This window comes from Myotis nattereri (genome assembly GCF_964212035.1).
Source record: "Myotis nattereri genome assembly, chromosome: 14".
Taxonomy (NCBI): domain Eukaryota; kingdom Metazoa; phylum Chordata; class Mammalia; order Chiroptera; family Vespertilionidae; genus Myotis; species Myotis nattereri.
In genome coordinates this window covers 41,526,262-41,544,480 of record NC_138089.1, presented here as the reverse complement: position 1 = coordinate 41,544,480, position 18,219 = coordinate 41,526,262, and the positions used below count along the sequence as shown (strand labels likewise).

At 39.0% G+C, this 18,219-nt stretch overlaps 1 long non-coding RNA gene across 1 annotated transcript in view; it reads right to left on the bottom strand.

Annotated features, from left to right (window-relative positions):
- Positions 1–15,984, bottom strand: part of LOC308529596 — a 329,647-nt gene extending 313,663 nt beyond the window's left edge. The window contains exons 1-2 of the long non-coding RNA XR_013996780.1: positions 15,640–15,984; positions 13,056–13,175 (exon numbers count right to left, since the gene is read on the bottom strand). This is a non-coding gene — a long non-coding RNA (uncharacterized lncRNA). The remainder of the gene's footprint in view (positions 1–13,055; positions 13,176–15,639) is intronic.
- Positions 15,985–18,219: the final 2,235 nt, after the last annotated feature.

Genomic DNA, 18,219 nt, shown 5'->3' with positions numbered 1-18,219 from the left:
CTATTTTGAGATGAAAGTCAGAGGAAACTCAATTACAGAATTCTGTAACATTAAATTATGTGTAAATCTAGCCTGCCCTCCTTTTAATTTCAGCTTTGGAAAGATGGATCAAAAATACAAGTCAATTTTAGGGCTGTGATAAGAGCTAGAAACAAAAAAGCAGGAAGTGAGATCATCTAGTTTAGGTAATTATAAAGCCCCTTCTTAAATCAGAACAATTTCTAGCAGGTCCTATCATAAAAATTTCTGCCCAGAAGAGTCCAGCAGAGAATGAACTAGCTGCCAGAGTCCTTGACACAGCTCAGCTTTATATCTCTTTCTCAGAATTTTTACTAAAGCTTTCGACAGCCTTGGCTAACTCACCAGATGGGTTTGAAAGAATGTCATTACAGAGTCCTTATGAGTTGGCAAACAGATGTCAACAAAAGCTTTGTACTTTATCCAGACCAGCCCATGCTGAGGACTCCAAAGTCTGATTCTCAATACTAAAATATTTTCATGTAAAAAATATGTCCCATCTGAAGCTCTACAGCTTTGCTCGTGTTCTCCCTCTCCCCCTCTCTCCATCCTCTCTCTCTCTCTCTCTCTCTCTCTCTCTCTCTCTCTCTCTCTCTCCCACCCCTTTCTCTTTCTGTCTCTGTTTAAATTTAGACTTCATAATAATAAAATATTTCAAATGAGCACCAATTCTAAAAGTCACCCTGTACATCAGAGGCTAAGTCAATAGGTTGGAGAATAATAGCACTTGGGGGGAGATAAATCCTCTTGGTACTTAACGTTATGCATTTGCGTTTATGTGTATCCACATGTATAACTTATCTTCCTTTCACCCACTATGTCTCAGTTTTATATTTGTTACATGAAACAGATAGTAGGTCCTTCCTCTGAGAAAAGAGAAATCAATCTGACCAATGACCAGCCCGGTAGGAAAGTTCTGTCTCCTGAATTGCAGCAGGTCCCCACCTGAAACTTGAGTTGTTGAGAAAGCAGGACACAAGCATTGCCAGGAGGAAACCTTTTAAGTTGTCTCTGTGTAGGACTCGCCACCTGGGTTGCAAATGGCCCATCTGTTAACACTGGCAGTCTCCTTGAGAGGCAGGAATAGCTTCCGCGAAATTGAATGTCCCACACAGGCTCCATGATCATCAAGAGGGGAAGAACCAAATGGCTCTCCCACGCTGTGGCCCACCCACGTGAGAGCACGGATGCATTGTGAAGAGCAAGCCTGCCAGATGTCCTCAACAGGGAAGAGCAAGCAGCATATTTGCACACTGTGCTTCTGGTCATACTTGACTTGTGAAGGGTGGGGGTAAACAGCTACTCAGAGAGTTGGGAAGGGACAAGCTGAGAAGCATGCTATTCTGAAATGATATCCATATATTCATTATATTTTAACTAGAGGCCTGGTGCATGAAATTTGTGCACGGGTAGGGCCCCTAGGCCTGGCCGGTAATCAGGCCCGATTGGGGCCTTCCGGCTGCTGGTTGGAGCCTTCCTTCCCCAGCTGCCGGCTGCCAACCAGGGATTGCCTTCATTTTTCACTGCCCCCTGGTGGTCAGCTCACATCATAGCGAGTGATCGAACTCCTGGTCTCCTGGTCAAACTCCTGAGGAGACACTTTGCATATTAGCCTTTTATATATATAGATATGCATTTACTGATACAGTTACAATGTTTTTGATGTGTCAGAAAGAAACTCTAAATTCGACCTTCATCAGGAACAAAGGTTTTTCCCTTCATGTCCTCATTTATTAAGAAATGCCTAGTCCGCCACTCTCTGTTCAAGGAAGTCTATGCTACTGAGGACTGGCAGGTGGGAGGGTTGTTCACAGGGAATGGCGCAAGGGGATCTCACTTGGAAGATAAAAGTATCTCAGGAGCTGTGATTCCCTTCCACTTTTTCTCTTATCCTCTTGACAAAAGATTCTTCTCATCTCTCTCTCATCAAGAACTCAAATCTCTCACCCTGCCCAGTTTTTCTCAGTGGTTAGAGCATTGGCTCAAGCACCGATGGGTCTCAGGTTCAATTCCCACTCAGGGGCACATACCTCAGTTGCAGGTTCGATCCCCAGCACTGGTCATGGTGCATGTGGAGGCAACTAATCCATGTGTTGTGTCTGTCATGTGAAGGCAACTAATCTTTCTCTCTCTCTCTCTCTCTCTCTCTCTCTCTCTCTCTCACACACACACACACACACACACACACACACACACACACACACCTTCTCCCTCTCTCCCCCTCCTCCCTCCTTTCCACTCTCTCTAAAAAAAAAAAAAAAATTAATGGAAAAAATATCCTCCGGTGAGGATTAAAAAAAAAAAAAAAAGAATTCAGGTCTCTCAGCTCCATTCTGTAAACCCATCTGTACTTCTCCCCATTTCCTCAGACTCAATATTATCTAGCCTTTGAGAGAAAAACTTACTTTGCAACCTAGCATTCACTTTAGACCTTTCTTTTTAACCCTTAGGGCAAATGTTTCTTTGAATACGTATTTGTTTCTGTCCGTGGATGAGCTTAAACAGCAAAAATGGCTCACAAGCTCCCACTGGCAGATGAAGGGGTCTGAGCAGCTTCCCAAGATGTGCTGCTTTGGCAAGGGCATTATTTTGAGATAAAGGCCATCAAGATCCTGGGGACTCAATAGAAACGTTTACCTCTCCCTTAAAGCATTTAAATGTAGTGTCTTGCCCATAATAAGAGTTATCACCAGAAATGACTTTTTATGACCTATGTATAGGGCAGGGTAAACTTCTAATTACTGAACATCTGCTCTTCGAATCCAGCTGTTAATGCCCCTCTGCCGTTCTGAAGTTCCAGGGATCTTACCTTCATTCCTTGACACAAGGTTTCATATATACTTCATTTTATCCATTTTATCTTTCTGTCTCTGAATAGCTTGTGTATGTGTGTGTGTGTGGGGGGGGGGAGGGTGTCCTACTCTCTCATGTATGCAGGGTTCCTCTGTGTACATATGTAAGTGTGGTTATCTTCTCTTGTTAATCTGTCTCAGGTAAATTTAACTACTAGACCAACCAAAAGAAACTAGAGGGACAGAGTAAAATGTCTTACCACACAGAGCAAAAAGGGAACTACACAGAATGTACATGGATTTGTACTTGAAGGAAAACACTACATTTTTAAAGACATTATCACATGTTTTCTTCACACTAACACTTTTAGGTAGATATGATTAGCCATTCTGTACAGATGAGAAAACTGAGATTCAAAGAGGAGTTACTTCAGCTGGAAAATGTGGCCTATCTATAGATGATATGAGTGTGTGGGTAGCAGAATATGCCACCTCAAAATATACATCTTTGGCATTTGGATTATTTTAAGATGATTATTTTGAGAAATAGACATAGGAGAAGCTCTGAAAACATAGTAGAAATTACCCTTTATTTACAAGAGAAACTCACATTTATAAAATAAATCTACATTTGTGTTTTCTTTCTTGTACCCTGAAGAGGATGACTTACCAGTGGAGAAGGAAGAGAGTTAAATCTGCATAGCAAATCATATTCTTGCTCACTGTGGTTTTTCTAGTAACCTCCCATAACTGGCCTCTCCCTAGTCCATATTCTTTCTTTTGTCTTTAGCTAAAGATAGTATTTAAAGTGGTGGCTTGGGCCATTTTAGGGAGTTTACTCATTTTTCCTGGGTATCCCCCATGTATACAAGAAGTATGCCTGTTAATAAACTGTTTGTGTTCTCTTGTTAATCTGTCTTTCATGAAAGAGAGTCTCCATCAAGAACTCGGAAGAGTGAAGGGTACATTGCTTTGCCTGCCTGAAAAGTGATATTGGAATTATGAAATATTTCTATTTTCTCTTAGCCAGTTAGAGTTCTATAAGGTTATTATCTTTTAAACTAAGATATTGCTATTGCTTATAAGCTCCTTAAACACAGAAACCAAATCTCTACGGCTCGCCATAGTAATGGCCAGCGCTTAGCACACTGCCTGACTCATGAATGTTGAATTAAACATTTGTTTCGAGGTATGGGTAAGGTATGCAGATAGAATTATAGTTCATGTGTTTTCTAATTTTTCTTTCCTAGTGTGGATTAGAGTTAATGTTATTCCTTAGCCTTAGGACACAGAGTTGGATAGATTAATATATTCACTCACACATACATAGGTATCTCAGTGTTTCCTGAGTAATGTAGTATATTTGCTACTTGTGGTCTTCTGTATGTAATCCACTGATAAATAATGGGATATGTAAAAAATTCATATATCATTATTTAGCTATAGAGGCCCAGTGCACGAATTTGATCATGCTGATGGCCAGCTGGGGATGGACCACAGGAGGTTGGCCAGCTGGGGAGGGGCCATGGGAGGACTTCAGGGTGTGTCCAGCCTGTCTCACCCAGTCCCAATGGGCTGGACCCCAGCAGCAAGCTAACCTACAGGTCAGAGCATCTGCCCCCTGGTGGTCAACGTGCATCATAGCGACAGGTTTAGGCTTTTATATATATATAGATTTGTATGCAAGCAAAACCTACTTTATTTTGCACTGTGTACACGGCTCTCTTTTATGTTCCCCTTTTTTGATGTTGTCCAAAGGTATATTTCTTACCTTTGTGTATGTTATACACTTTTATAACAATACTTTTATGAAGACTTTCGCTGATGCACAGTCAGCTGAAAGCTCTATAAAAATGTTGGCTCCTATTACTAGAAAAGGAGGCAGTTCTTGTCAGAACAAATTTCTCAATGAGTCTGAGAAAGGTTTGGTTTAGGAAAAAGTACCAATCAGGGTCTATCCAGAAGAGAAAACAACTTTGCTTCCATTCAAAGCATCTTAGAATACTCTCTTTAATTGAAGACGGCTCAAAACTCAGTTATCTTTTAAGCACTTTTGAATTAGTTTTATTGTTATTTTTATTTGATCTGCCAGGAATATACTACTTTTGCATGTACATTACTCAGTGACTTTCAGAGTGTACCTTCACTTCAGTAGAGCCCCAGAGGAAGAGATAGAATACAGGGTGGGGCAAAATTAGGTTGACAGGTGTTAATATGGAAAGTAACACAATAATTATTAAATAATAATACAAGAAAAACTGTATGTTTCTCATAGTCACAACTGTAAACCTATTTTTGCCCTAACCTGTATGTTACTAAGAGAAAATGGCAATGTTTCAGATGACATTCTAGACAGAAGTCACTTAATAGATATACAGAGCATAAATTTTATAGACATAATTATATATCAGATTCAAATGTACATTTCTGATAAATGTTTATCAAGTCAGGTAAAAAATACTGCGCATAAAATTACATAACTTAAGGGTTGACAATGTCTATATGTCTATATCTAATTCCACAATGTCTCAATTATATCCATCACACTTAGAAGCTATCAGAAGGCAGATTTATCAAACGTATGAGGGATGAATTGCCATGTATCATTAAGGGCTGGGTAAAGCTCAAAGAGGGGAAACAAAGGCATTCAATCTTTGTCCACATATGTAGAAGCAGACTGTACCTCTATCATAAGTTTCTTTTCTGAGGAACTTTGAAAATTACCTGCCCAATTTCATTGATTCTTCAACTGAAGTGTTCAAACAGTTAGGATCAGGATTCATGCTAAGGAAAGACCCAATAAACAGCCATTTCTTTTCAGATGAGGAGGATAAGCACACAGAATAAAAACAATGATACTAACATGCATTCACATCTTAGTTATAAACTCATCCTAAACCAGTAAAAACTGTGGCTTGTCCCTTAGTAGACCACAGAGCTAACATTTAACAAAGTGTGAGTGGATGCTGGAGTATATCACCTGGTTACCTTCATTCAGAATCAAGACTCTCATTCCGTGTCAGAAATTTTGAATGTGAGCACCCACATATGTGTCCCTCACTGCAGGAAACAGTTGCCTCAACCAAAGCCACGACCCCTCCTGAAGGATGGGGTCAGCAAAGACTGGCAGAGGCAGAGCACCAGGTTTCCCCCTTTCCTCAATTCTGGACCTTTCTAGAAGGTCATTCCTGCTCCAGAGAAACCCCAGGGGATTGGCTGTGGCCCCTGTTGCTAATGCATTGCAGTTCAACTTCTTCCTCTGCAGCCTGTACGCTCTCACAGGTGTTTCTGAGAGTACTCCCAATCAACCTCAGGCATATATATAAATCCATCTCAGAGTCATTTCCCAGGAGCCCAACATGGCCATGTGATTTTTAAAAAGCAGAATTTTCTGGGGTTATCTTCCATGCATACAGTTAGTATTGTCCACAAACTGATCCGGAACTACCACCACCACCAATCATCCCTCCCCAACTCTACCTCCAGGGGAAAGAATGTCCTGAAATTATGTACAGTGGGGCCTTGACTTACGAGTTTAATTCGTTCCGTGACAGAGCTCATAACTCAAATTACTCGTATGTCAAATCAAAAAGTGAACGAGTGAGACACGTGATGCTGGGCTGATGTTGTGGCGTTCACTGTGCCAGCTAGCGGTGGGGTATCTGAATCTGGCTCGTAACCCGAATTTTAGTTCACAACTCAAAGCAAAAAATTGGCTGAGAGACGGCTCGTATCTTGAAAAACTCATTAGTTGGGACACTCATAAGTCAAGGCCCCACTGTATCTTCCTCCCACCTTGCTGGCTCAGCCCAATAAGGGAAAGACAAAGGGTTACATTTATTCATTTTTTAATATTTTGATTGATTTCAGAGAGGAAGGGAGAGGGAGAGGCAGAAACATCAATGATGAGAGAGAATCACTGATTGGCGGCCTCCTGCACACCCCCTACTAGAGATTGAGCCGCATGTGCCCTGACCGGGAATTGAACCATGACCTCCTGGTTCATAGGTCGATGCTCATCCACTGAGCCACTGTGGCCAGGTGATCTTTACAAGTACTTCTTTCTATTTTCTAGGTCTGGTCTGGGCCAATTCCACAAAAATGGAAATCAACTTTTTCTCTTTCTTTGTGGTCATAAGAATATAATAATCATAGCAACCACTTTGAAAAAAATGTGCTGAGCCCTTGCTTATTTTCTGCTTCAGTAATCTTCACTGAACAGCAATCCTGTTCTACATTAATAATATTTGTTTTACTTGGGGGCCCTAAAATTCTTTATCTAATATTCATTGTGCACCTGGTCTCATCTTTACTTTTCTGTAGCTGTTTATGAAAACAAGCTGGCTCAAGAGATCATGGGCTGAAAAGAAACAACATAATTCTAACATTTTTAGAGTTTTTCTGTGAAGCAAAATAAACACTGTGAGGCCCATTTCTCCAAAGGCTCTCTTCCTACATGACAGAATCCTAGATAATATAAGCTTATGAAATGATTGCCTCAAGTTCCTCACTGAATTCTGCAGTATTATGGTAATAGAAAGTCTTAAAAGAAAATATTGGGTGTTCTTAGTGCCATATCATGAGCAGGTCTGCTAAAACATCAAGGAAACCTGCAGCCACCTCATTTCTGTCTGTAAACTGCTATCAGCTAGGCTAAATATTGATTAATCAAAACTCCCAGGATTAGAAACCAAGTATAGAAAAAGAGACAAAAGTCCCACCTCCCCCCTCCAATTTTTCAACTGTTTATTATTGGATTTAAAATTTATTTCAAGGATATATATACACTAGTTTGGTCAGCTACTAATAAATTTTGGTATCCCTTTATTTTTTGTACTCTGTGGTCAATACTTAGCTTTGGAAGTTTTGCCAAGTTCTTCATCTGTTACTAAAGTGTTAGCATTTCCATCATGCTTGGTATAAGTTGCCCTTTTAGCTTTCTTTCTGTGGGTATTTTTTGTAGGACTCTTCTGTTTTAGGTTTTTGTGGTGGTTGTTTTTTTTTTCATAACTGTGCTGCTTACATCCCACAACATGATCTTCCCATAATTCCCTCCAGTAAACAAGATTCTAGCAGAAAGCAGACCTGGGACATCCCCAAAGTGTGACCCTTACATCCCAGTTCCTGTTCAAATGACTCCCATCACCATCTTCTTCACCATAACTAAAAATATTGCCACGTGATGCCACAGACACAGAATGGGCTAGAGCAGGGTTTAAAGCTAAACAATCCCAGTGAATTCTCTGTATCTGTGTCTTCAATGATGCTGAGACAGGCAAAACTACAATTACATAGAATCACTCAATTAAATTTGCACTTTTTGCAATCTACATTAGATCAGTTCCAAAACTCTGCAAGAAGGACTGTAGGGAATCAAATAAGAACACCCAAATGTAATGGCAATCCAAATGTAAATCCTTTCCTGGCAAAGATTCCCACAGCAAAATAGAATCCAGTTTTCTTGAGAATGAAGGAACTCTGGTATGGGAGAACACAACTTCTCCAAGGCCAAGGCGCTGTCTTTGGAGACATACTGTGGCCCCCAAAAAAGAAAGAACAAAGAGCATGTATTCTCTGTCCCTAAGAACCAAGATCTTATGACCATCCATGATAGCAGCGTGGCCTCGCCAAGTCCTCCAAAGAAGCTACTGACAGAGATTTCGAGAGAATTCACAACCCCAAGAATACGCAGTTTTCAAGGATTTTATTCTAAACATTTGAGAATGCCATGCTGCTATTGCTTTCATTTTCCCAGGAAAAAATATTATAGACTATGGATAATAATCAATATTCTTAAGAATGTCTATGAATGTCAAAAGGGGTGTAGAATCATAGAATTCAGCATTCCCAGAGCCCGTTTATCCACAAAACTAAACAGTGTTGCCTTGTAAGGATAAGTTTTCTTTTTTTCTTTTTCTCGAACGTAGGTGGCCGACTACATGATAGATTTCAGAAGCATCAGGAAGTCTCCCATTCCCCAAACATCTTTTTTTCTTTATTACTATGATTTCTTAAATAGGAAAACAACATTAATTTTAAAAATAACTGAAGAGTAAGTAGGAAAACAAATATCTTTTGAGCTCAACTATGTGCCAGAACTAGAACTGGAACACTTTCATAAATTACCTCACTTAATTTGTTAAGAGTAACAAATGTCAAGTGATTTGGACACAGTTTCTGCGGCTTCCAGCATCTCACTCCTTTATTCATTCATTTATTCAACGGTGTTTATTTAACAATTCCTCTGAACTAGGGATCATGTAAGATGAACTCAGAAGTGGGGATAAATCACAAGGATCAGAGTGCAAAATATCATTAATTTAGCCAATAATGCTAGCTTCCTCTGAAGCTTAGTCAGAACACTATATAGAGAATAATCAATAGGTAGAAAGAACATTTAGTAAAAAAAAAAAAAAAAAAAAAAAGCAATGATATCATGAGATGAAGTCTTTGAGCGAGACAAGAAAGTATTGCTATTTCCAGCTGGATTCTCAGTCCCATTCACATCATAGTCTTACTGTACTGCTCCCTTTCTATATGATGATCTGATAATTGTCTCTATAACAAACTCAAAATCAGAATTAACAAAATGCATTAAAGACAGAATTTTCTATTTCTACGTTAGATGAAAAACATGATATTAAAAATGTAAATGATTTGCCTAAGATCATACAACTGGGAATGTTGCAATATTGAAATGTTAACACCTCTCTAGTAGAAAGTACCCGATACATGCTGCCTCTTTAAGAGTACAAAACAAACATGCCTTGAATAAAGAAAGTAACTCAAAAGTTACCAAGTAAAGGACTGATATCCTTACTTTCAGTGAGTACTGAGTTTGATAGTGGGAAGGAAACAACAAGAAGTGTTGACCATATACAATAACTTTCTCAATTCCAAAATTTGCTTCTCACTATACTAGAAACTATGGTTTCATATTCTTGCTTGAAGGTGAACGATCTATAGGTTGTGATGTTTTGAGTCCACACAGAGTTCTGGGATCTTAATGGAACATTTTTGTAATGAAAGAACAACTTCCATTGCAATTAATTGCATTTTTAACCAATTGGTACTGCAGTGACAAATCTAGTTAAGAAGTCCAGTAGCCATCTGTTCTGATATGATATTTCTGCAGAAAAACCATCTTTTCTTAGAGAATCTTAGAGCTGGGAGTAACTTTAAAGATCATTTAATTTAGCTCTTTGGAGAACAGTGTTCAATAGATTCTGTGCGATTTACTGAGGAGCATTAGGTTTTTTTCTGAAGTTATTGATTAGACCCAGAATGAACACAGTTGAAACTGCATAACAACCTCAAAACTTAGTGGCTTAAAACATCAACTTATCTTCCATGGTTCTCTGAATTGACCTGGCTCAGTTTTGCAGTTCTTGCTTGGGATTTTTCACATGCTTTGTCAAATAGCAGCTGAAGCTGGAGTCACCTGAAAGTTCAACTGACTCACAGTCCATGGCAGCTGTTGGCTGGAAGGGTAGTTGAGATTCTGATTAGAGAAACGGGGCACATGTCTTCGACATGCAGTATGAGCTTCTGACAGCATGGTGCTTGAGTTCCAGAGAGGGAGCACCGATGAGTAAGCCTTCCAGAGACACAGGGAAGAAGTTTCAAGGTATTATGATTTCACCTGGTACATCCCAGAACATTGTATCACCACCATCTGTTGTTCAAGTAAGTCACTAAACCCATACTACATCCATGAGAAGGGCAATTATATTCTATCTTTAATGTGAAGGGCAACCAACATGTGCACATGAGAAGGAAAGAAATTGTTGGTGGACATCTTTGAAGAATATCAACCAAAATATCTTTCCTTTGTAAAAGTTAGATTAGGTGAAGTTTTACTTGGCAGTTTTATTGTCTTGAGTTTTCTCCTTTTTATCCCTCCTGTGAGCATTGAAAGGTATGTTTTTGGATAGAAAATAATAGATCAAGAATAGTTTTATTGCTTGATTGACATTGTTCAAGTAATATCAATTCTGGACCTAATCAATAATTAGATTTAATAAAATGAGCTTAATTCTTCTCACTGAATCTGATAGCATCTACTGAGTTCTTTTCTCTAAAGAGCTCAAGTAAATGTCTTTAAAATCCTTTACAATTAAAAAATACTGTAACATAGGATGATTTTCTGCAGAAATACCTACCTCTACCTAGTCAACATCAGATCATTAAATAGAAAAAAAATGTCATTATTAGAAGTGTCATCACATTTCTTGATAACTAACTCATTATATAATGAAATTGCATTGTAGGAAATCAGATTTTGAATGAAGAAGTAGAGAATTTCTACTATCATTCCATCAGTATTGTCATTTAGTATATATCTGCCTGAGTTTTCACTGCCTTCAACAGGACCTGAAATGTAGTTACCACTCAGTAAATGTGTCTTGAATCTTAAATGTTTGAAAGAATGCATGAGTGCATGACACCACTAGCACGTCTAAAATAGCACAAGGATGTGTTCCACAAATCCCAGGAAATGAATGCAAATAGATAATACTAACTTATGTGAAATTTATGTGGCATAGTGCAACTAGATTTATAATTTCCGATCTCTCTTGAATGGAGCTGTATCTCATGCTCATAATCCAGGCCCCAGTAACCATTTTTCCATTGTGTCCCAAAGATTCAACAAAAATCCCAATGCCTTGAGTTGAGTAACAAAGTTACAAACTCAGTAGGTAATGAAAAAATCACATCTCTGATATAAATCTTTCAAAGATATTTCTAAGATATGATTTCCATTTTGATTCTGTTTCTGGACAGAAAAATCAGCCCATGTCTGTATCTGCCAGGAAGCAGATGCAAAGGTGACGTCATTTGAGTTGGTTCGATGCCCTGGCATGTGTGCTTCCAGGCTGATTGTGAATGTTCCAGGTAACAGACAACATGGTGGTTCCAGCTCATGTCCACATGGCCTGGAGGCCCATGTGCTCCAACACTTTTTGAAATAGTGTTACTAAAATCCCAACACTGCTTCTCCTAAGAAACTGCAATGGATTCAGATATGAGAGCACAACTTCAAATATGGTAGCCTGGGAACAGGCGCACTGCTACCTATTGTCAGAATCAGAGTGGTTTGGCTTTGCTCCAAGCTGTGCCCTTCACACACACCAGTATTGTTATAGAGAAGCTTTGTAAACAGAGAATTAGACAAATTCCTTAGGTGATAGATCTTTTCTATCTTCCTGTATAAGAAAATCCCTGCAACAAGTAATGTGTGTTTTTGTTTTTAAATATCAATGTGCCTTTTTATCTTTGTGTTTTCTTATGTATGACTTTTCATTTACTCCTCACCCAGAGGTATGCGTCAGACAGCAATTACAATGTGACCACAAACAATTAAGATTTGGCTTCTCCTATCTCAGTTGAATTTTAAAGTCTACATCAATGGTGAAGACTGGAATTATCTTTAAAGGGGGGGGTGTTCATTTTCTTATCATCTTTCTTGCATTTGAAATATGAAGAGGTAATTCTTACAATTTGATCACAGAATTTTACAAAATAGAATTCTTTCCCAATCAGGAAGAAAAAAAAAATAGTGGAAGTTCTACCCAGTTCTGACAGATTGAGAAGAGTGAAAGAGGAGAGTTAAGGGAATGAGAAACTTGCCCAAACCTTGCCTGTCCAGGCCAAAATTATAAAGAAAAAAAATGAAGTATATGTGATGGGAGGAAGGGAATCCTCAGAGTAGACAGGCCTCTATTTCACTACTCATTTGGACTCAAGGAAGAGAAAGGTATCCCTCTAACTTCATAAGAAAATTCCAAAAGAGTCAACCAAGAGGGAGCAATGACATGGTCAGATAAAGAGGGAAATTAGTGCTCAAGAGCTGCCATTAGCTCCAACGTGACAGAAATAATTGAAAGGTCATGCATGTCACCTACAAGTGAGGGAGTGCGGTAGAAAGCTTCTAAGGTGGGTCCCGTGATACCCACTTCTTGGTATGCACATCCTGGTAGAATCTCCTCCTTTTGGGTAACTTGCATCTAACCAAGAGAATGGAGTAATCGGAAGGGAATGTCACATCTGTGATTAGGTGTCTAACACTGTGCTTTCTGTCTTGCTAATGGACTCTCTCTGTTGCTTTCTCAGCTTGCACACTTTAACGAAGAGGCTAACTTGGCTGTAATGAGGAAGCTAAAGGTAGCTGTAGCTGTCTGCCCAGGTGGCAATACCCGAATACCAGAGATTGAGTGTCTTAAGTAACAGGTATTATTTTCTTACAGTTCTGGAGACTGGAGGTTTAAGCTCTAGATGTCATCAGGGCTGGTTTCTGGTGAGACCTCTCTCCTTGTGTTGCAGACAGTCACCATCTCACTGTGTTCTCACATGGTCTTTCCTTCTCTGCACATGTAGGGGGAGGGGAGGAGAGAAAAAAAAAGAGAGTGAGATCTTTGGTGTCTCTTTCTCTTCTTACAAGGAAACCAGTCTTATTAGATTGGAGATCCACCACAATTACCTCCTTTAACCTTAATTATTTTCTTAAAAGCCCCATCTCCAAGTGCATACTGGGGATTTGGGCTGCAATATATGAATTGGGGGTGAGGGTACAATTCAGCCTATAACAGTAGCCTCTGGGCAAAAGCCAGTGAGGATATGAGGTCATCAGTCCACCAGCTAATAAAGATCTAAATGCTGCCAACAACCAATGAGTGGCCTCAGAAGCAGATCCTTTCCCAGGCGAGAAAGCAGACCCTGGGCCACCACCTTGTTAACAGACTTGAGAGTAACTGTGAAACAGAGGATAGAGGTCAGTCATGCCAAGACTCTTGAGCAACAGAAACTGCAAGATGACAAATTTGTATTGTTTTAAACCACTCAGTTCTGTGCTAGTTTGTTAGACAGCAATAGATGGCTAATATAGGGCAGTAGATGTTCTGAGAGCCAGCAGCTCACCTGATGAGGCCAGGAATCAGGCAACTACATAGCACAGGAATAGGGAGTGGTGTTGGTGAGAGGAAACCGCCTGTCCCTCCTCAGTGTGTTATGAAAGCAGAGAAGTTTAAGTGCAGTTGAGAAAGTGGGTTCAGCCCCGCTGGTGTGGTTCAGCGGTTGAGCATCCACCTATGAACCAGGAGGTGACGGTTTGATTCCTGGTCAGGGACATGCCCAGGTTGCCGGCTCAATCCCCAGTCGGGGGTGTGCAGGAAGCAGCCTATCAATATTCCTCTCTCATAGATGTTCCTATCTTTCTCTCCCTCTCTTTTCCTTTCTCTCTAAAAAAATCAATAAAAACATATTTTTTTAAAAAGAGCATGGGTTCTAAAGTCAGACAAATTTGAACTCTTCTCCTTCTGAACCTTACCAGCAGTGTACATGCAAAGTGGTGAGTGAAAAACACAGTGGCTTAATATCACAAATGAATATTCCAAATGTGCTGAGAAATAAATGACATACCAAGAATAAACTATTTAGCATATAAAAAGTGTTTGATTGACATTAGCTATTATTGTTAAGATACAACTAGGGAGGGAGAGTAGGCCTGGTGCTTAAAACACATATTGAGTTTATGTGCCAAGAAATTTGCTATGCTGTACGTATAATATGCTATGTAAAACTCTAGTATATAAACTAGATATGGTCTTGCATCCTCTACATGATGATTCTGCAGCCACTGCACAATTCTCCTCAATGGTTACTATTAGCCTCATTTTTGGAACAGGCATTACAATTTCAGAAATTGTAAGTAATTGACTACAGTCATATGGATCCCATGGGAATTTGGATCTAGGATTATGGGTCTTGGGAACCTTGGCCCTTTTTGTTGTATCATGTCTGAAAAATGATGATAAAACCCTCCCAAACAACAACAGAATCTGTGGAGGTTACGCAGTACGCTGCAGAGCTGTGTGTCAACCTCTTGCAAAACAGAAAATATAATGACAATAGGACACTCGATGGTTCAGACTGTTTTCAATTTGGATTGAATCCTTTTTGCTTTCATTTTGGCTAATGTGATGGCCACATGAGAAAGAGATTATCATTGGCTGATTTAAAATGACTTTATTCAATTTATTCGATTTACTTCACAAAAGAGAGAAGTAGGTTTATATTTCCCATCACTTACGAACAAAATAGGGTCATCAACCTTTGCATTGCATTGATTTGATTTTTGTTCACATCTTTCTCACATACTCTGTTAGTTGCAGCTGGATAATTTCTGCTTCCTGAAACTGATCAAATGTACATTGGGGAAGATGCTTTCTGAGGCAGAAATCAGAAACATGAAACCTTTTTCTTTCATATTAATAAGATCAGAAGTGGCTACTGAAATTGGCATGCTAACCTTCTATTTCCATGCACTCTAGGGAAAAAAACACACAGCTATGTGTATATGTTTCTTAGGCTTTCTCAATATGCTCTAAATGTTGCATCTGGAAAATACAATGGTCAGGTTCTATAAGAACATCAGTGAACTGTCAGGCACATCCCACAAAGATGACAGGAAGACAAAAAAAAAAAAAAAAAAAAAAAAAAAACGAGACCAGGGAGAAAAACACTAGATAAATAATGTCAGAGTCAAACGTGTTAAATAAGAAGAAGCTAGGAGCGAACAAGGAAAATGACAAACTATCCCAGTGAAGACACTTTCCGATGCTGTGTTTCTAATAAAGGCAGAAAATTGCCTGCTGAAATGACTACCCAAAAAAGGAGATGAAAGAATTTCAAGGGGTGCTTTGTTCTTCCCAGCCATTTGTTATCACTCCAGAATTCCAGTAAATATATTCAAGGATCTATTGGCCATGAATTCAGCCTTTAGATCCCTTGGGGGGTGGGAGGGTATTTGACATACAAAGCGATCACTTACGGTGAATGAAAAGCAGAGTGGCCTCAGCAATTCTCCGGAGCTCTGCTGGTTTCTTCCAGTCTTTCCAGGTTTAGCTGTTGTGGTGGGGCTTTTTGTTTTGGGGTGTTTTTTTTTGTTTTGTTTTGTTTTTTTCCACTCTGCATCTTTTCTCTTTTCTTGTTCTTTATTGAGTTTAATTACAGTTATTGTTCATGGGCTATTGAGCTTAAAAATCATTTGCTGTCTTGTATATTTACCCTGTACTTGATTCATTCACAGCTGTTCATCACTGCCAGGCAGTTCAGACTGGGGAGTGAAATCGCTTATCTCCACAGAGCAAAGAAAGCAGTTTCATTTATTCAAGGTCTGTAAAGAGAGAATAATAAAACTGTTACAGTGGTAATTATTCCATTCAATTTATTTAAATTTTCTTTTAGGTACCAATAGTATGGCATATTTTTTATGACACCCCATTAACGATGGTCAGCAATTCCTGGAGATAACGGGAAGAATGAAGCTGCACTTTTTCTAAAAGAGTGGGTCTACATCTGTTGGCCTCCTGTGGAGATATATTGGCATCTCTGCCTCAGCACTGATATCAGTGGACTAGCTGCACCCTGTAGGCATAATGTGAATCATATCAAATAAGCTTTCTTGCCTTAATAATTTTGCTGGAGCCCTGGCTGTTGTGTCTCAGTTAGTTGTGCATCACCCCATGCACCAAGAGGTTGCAGCTTCAATTCCTGATTGGAGCACATGCTCGGGTTGCAGGCTGGATCCCTAGTAGGGGCCGTGGAGGAGGGACAAAGGGGGCAAATGGTGCTTCTCTCTACCACTGATGTTTCTCTCATCCTCTACCTCTCCTTTATAAATTCAATTAAAAAAAATTTTTTAAGAATTTTGGTGGAGCCCTAACAGGTTTGGCTCAGTGGATAGAGTGTCAGCCTGAGGACTCAAGGGTCCCAGGTTTGATTCTGGTCAAGGGCATGTACCTTGGTTGCAGGCACATCCCCAGTAGGGGGTATGTAGGAGGCAGCTGATCGATGTTTCTAACTCTCTATCCCTCTCACTTCCTCTCTATAAAAAAATCAATAAAATATATTAAAAAAATTTGCTGGAGTGCCTGTCATTTCCACATTTTAACTTTCTACTTTGTGTGAAGATATTGTCTTGAAGTGATAATTTTTATATTGTAAGATATTACATAGGAGAAGCAATATATTCGCTCTCCCAGCATTTGGAATTTGCTTATGAAATTACAGAGTTGTAAACTTCCTCCTTTCAGGATGAAGCAACTGTTCTCAAGCATTGATTAGTAGTCTGTGAGAGCAGAGTTTCCCCTGAGCTGCCCAGAGCATTCTTCTTAAGGTTTGGCTTGCCAACTTCCTCTCCTTACCAGTAAGGTCACCAGCTAATCCATCCCTACAATACACAGTTTGAAGGTTGTTATTGAAAAAATATTTGAAAGAATCATAATATAGATCACCTACTGTAACTTTTCTTTATTTAGTCGTGAAAAAGCATGAGACTTAGAGGTTTTAAATGAATTGAAAGCTTGGTCAAATTTTCATGGCTTATTAAAAACTTCAAGAAAAAAAATATATAGGAAGAATTAACTGTTAATATGGCATTTATCTTGGAAGCATGTGCCAATTCAACATGGCCCACACCATGTTGGGGCTTTGTTGGGACAAAAGTCAAAATCTGCGGTCCTAAATAAAAACACGGAAGTTTGAATCACAGACCATAAACACAAATTATACAGAACAGTAAATGTGTTTATATAATTTTAAAAAGAGAGGTTATAAAAAGTAATTTAAAGACGTAAAAGCAATAAAACACCAATGGGCCAATTTGATAAACAAACAGAATTTCTTAGAATGAGAAGAGTGCAAAAATGCAATGAATTGGCTAAACAGCAAATTAGATGCAAATCAAGAGTTTGTTAGTAAACTGGAATATAGAAATAATCATGTTCAAAGAATGTAACAGAAGGAAAAATGATAGAAAATAGGAAAGTTGGGAAACAAGAAGGAGAGAAGAGCAAGTCTATCTATTGCATGACTAATTGAAATTACAGAGAGGAGAGAGAAAAGGGGGGAAGGGAAATATTTGAAGAGATATATAGAGTTTTAAAGACATAAATGTTAAGTTTAAGGAAATGCAATGACTATCTAACTTTATAAATACCGAAAAAAAGAAACCTACATTTATTTGTACCATAATAGAACTACAGAATACTAAAGAAAAAGAAAAGGCCTTAAAATAGTCAAAGATATAAAATAGTAAAACTATAAATATCTGGCAATTTTACCACTAACTTCATACTAAATGCTAGAAAGCAGTGGAGTATATCTTCAAAATGCAATCCCGAACAATATAACTATCGAAAGTTTCTTTCAAGAATAGTGGAAAATAAAGACAATTTTAAACATAAAAATTAGTTGAGAGCCCTGGCCAGTTTGTCTCAGTGGATGGAGCATTGGCCTGCGGACTGAAAGGTCCTGGGTTCGATTCCAGTTGGGGGCACGTGCCCAGATTCCGGGCTAGGTCCCCAGTGGGTAGCGTGCAGGAGGCAATTGATTGATGAGTCTCTCTCAT